Here is a 2,791-nt window from a genome sequence, read left to right as displayed (position 1 = left end):
AAATCCCGCTAGCCCTACTGACATGAGACATGTCAATGGTGTCTCTGACTAGACTGGTGACATGGGATCATCTGTGGCTTGCTGTGACAGATCCTGGAGTTGCTGCCATTGACATTATGATGTAAAGCACCCCAGGCTTCCCCTGAGATGTTGTGTTGAGGAGACTTGGGGCCATGGATGGATTGATGGGGAGAACGTAAACTGTGTTGGGATTGCTGAGGTGCAGAAGGTTTTGGCCCAGTGGGATGTGAAGGGCTTGATCTGAAGACTATATTGAGTTGGCAGCTGAGATTTGCAAATAACCTAAGGATTTGGGCACCTCATTCTCATTTAAAGTAACTGAGGTCTAGGCATTCAAATTTCCTAGGCGGCTTTGTCAATTTCAGCCTTCCTCTGCTGAACACCTAAGAAAATATAGACACAGGAGTTGGAGATATGAGCTCTGAGTCTCTCCACTGGGCTAAATTCAGTAAACAGGTGCAACTCCACTGAATTCAGTTCACTAGGGATGTAGCCATCTTCACCAGGGCACAAGCTGGTCCATGGAATGCTATGTAGGATATTCAAGGGAACCTAAGGGATTCAGGCACCCTTCTCCCATTGAATGTAGATAGAAGTTGGGTCCCACAGGTTCTCACTGAGAATCCCAGCTGGAGAACACAGCTCCCTTCACCCCCTTTCCCAGCCAATGAAGCATGTGCCAGTGGGCCAGTTTCTTGTGTCTGGACAACAGTACAAATTAGAGGGAGAGAGAGAGAGAGAGAGAGAGAGAGAGGTTCAAAGGAAGAGGAAAATGGAAGATAAACAAGAAGAGGATGAATAAGAAGTAGAAGGGGAAAGAAGAGAGACAGAATGAAACTGTAGGGGAAAGAAAAAAAGAAAGAAAAAGATAATGATGGTCATGACGATGAAGGAGAAGATGACGATGATAATGAAGTCTGTTGTAATTGGTTTCCAGCCATTAAAATGTATTGTCTTTGTAGTTTACAGTTCATAGGGGGAAAGACCAATATTCCATTCTTTGGTGAAAGTTTCCTGCCAAACATTTTCCCCAGCGCAGCTTTGATCTTCTTGTTCCTTAGAATGTAGATGAGGGGATTCATCATGGGCGGTACCACGGAATAGAATACAGCCACCAACAGCTCCTGAGCACTGGTGGCAGTTGATGCTGGTCCCATGTATGCAAAGGTGCTGGCTCCAAGGAACAGAATCACCACCATGAGGTGGGACAGGCAGGTGCAGAAGACCTCAGATTTGCCCTGCATGGAGGGGATCCTCAGCACAGTGGCAAAGATATGGAAATAAGACATCACAATGAAAGCAAAGCAACACAAGCCTATGCTCACACTGATGGTGATCACAGTGATTTTGCTGAGATAGGACTTGGAGCAGGAGAGCTTCAGCAGTGGGGGGATAGTGCAGAAGAACTGCTGGATAACATTAGAGGGGCAGAAAGGCCGCCTGACCATGTTACCAGTGTGCAGCACTGAGTACAGAGTGCCATTTGAGTACACTTCCCCATGCTCATGATGGCCCCATAGCACAGAGGATTGCAGATGGCAACGTAGCGGTCATAGGCCATTACGGTGAGGAAAGACAGCTCTGCTCCCATGAATGCAATGATGAGGAATACCTGAGTGATGCACCCCAGGAAGGAAATGGATGAGCAGTTGGTGAGGGAGTTCACCAGGGATTTGGGGACAGTGACTGAGATGTAGCAGAGGTCCAGGAAGGATAAATTGACAAGGAAGCAGTATATGGGGATGTGGAGGTGGTGGTGAAGGGCTATGACCATAATGATGAGAAGATTCCTCAGCAGAGCCCCCAGGTAAATCACTAGAAATACCACAAAGTTCAAAATCTGCAGCTCCCAGATATTAGAGAATCCCAGTAAAAGAAACTCAGACATACTGATCCCATTGGACATCTCCTTCATCTTTATGTTTTGTGTGGCCTGCAAAGGAAAGAGGCCAAGGGAATGGTTATGGGAAGGGCATCACAGGGGAATAACACAGGAACTTTTTCTTGACATATGTGCAATGTGCCTGAGGTGGCACATGGCCAGGATTCATCACCGAATTTGCTCAGTTTGTGATCATGGCATAGAGATCCACTTATAAAGTTTGCCAATGATACCAAGCTGGAAGGGGTTGCAAGTGCTTTGGAGGGTAGGATTAGAATTCAAAATGATCTTGACAAACTGGAGAGATGATCTGAATTGAATAGGATGAAATTCAATAGGGGCAAATTCAAAGTACTACGCTTGGGAAGGGCACAATCAATTGCACAAATACAAAATGGGAAATGACTGCCTTAGAAGGAATACTGCAGATGAGGATCCTGGGGTTATAGTGGATCACAAACTACATGCACTGCTCCACAGCCAAAATGCTTCTGAAATAAATGTAGTCAAACTTTGCTAATTCTGGGTCACTGAGAAAGAAAATGATGCTTAAAATTGTTGATTGGCTCTAGTTTTCAAGATATGCTATTGGGTCAGTATATACGACCCTTGACTTGGGAATGGCGGAGGATAAGTGAGTTATAAAGGGAAGGGATCTCAATTTAAACCAGAAATGACTAAAATACATCTTTGACTGGATCTATGAATAAATCTATGACTGGGTTTGGACAGTACTTGCTTTTTAGGCAAAACAATGAAGGATGCAATCTGAAGCTGGTATTGCATCATACATGATATGAATTACTTTATGTTATTCCTAGAAGTCATGGATGATGCAATCATAATGAAGCTTACATCACTCTGCTGAACAAATTGCCCTATATCAGC

The 2,791-nt window shown here is 44.6% G+C and overlaps 1 pseudogene; it reads right to left on the bottom strand.

Annotated features, from left to right (window-relative positions):
* Nucleotides 1-899: 899 nt before the first annotated feature.
* LOC117885596 lies at nt 900-1,927 on the bottom strand (annotated as a pseudogene).
* Nucleotides 1,928-2,791: the final 864 nt, after the last annotated feature.

The sequence above is a fragment of the Trachemys scripta genome, chromosome 12 (assembly GCF_013100865.1).
Source record: "Trachemys scripta elegans isolate TJP31775 chromosome 12, CAS_Tse_1.0, whole genome shotgun sequence".
In the NCBI taxonomy this organism is placed as follows: domain Eukaryota; kingdom Metazoa; phylum Chordata; order Testudines; family Emydidae; genus Trachemys; species Trachemys scripta.
The sequence above is the reverse complement of the archived record's forward strand: the minus strand, read 5'-3'. Positions and strand labels throughout refer to the sequence as shown.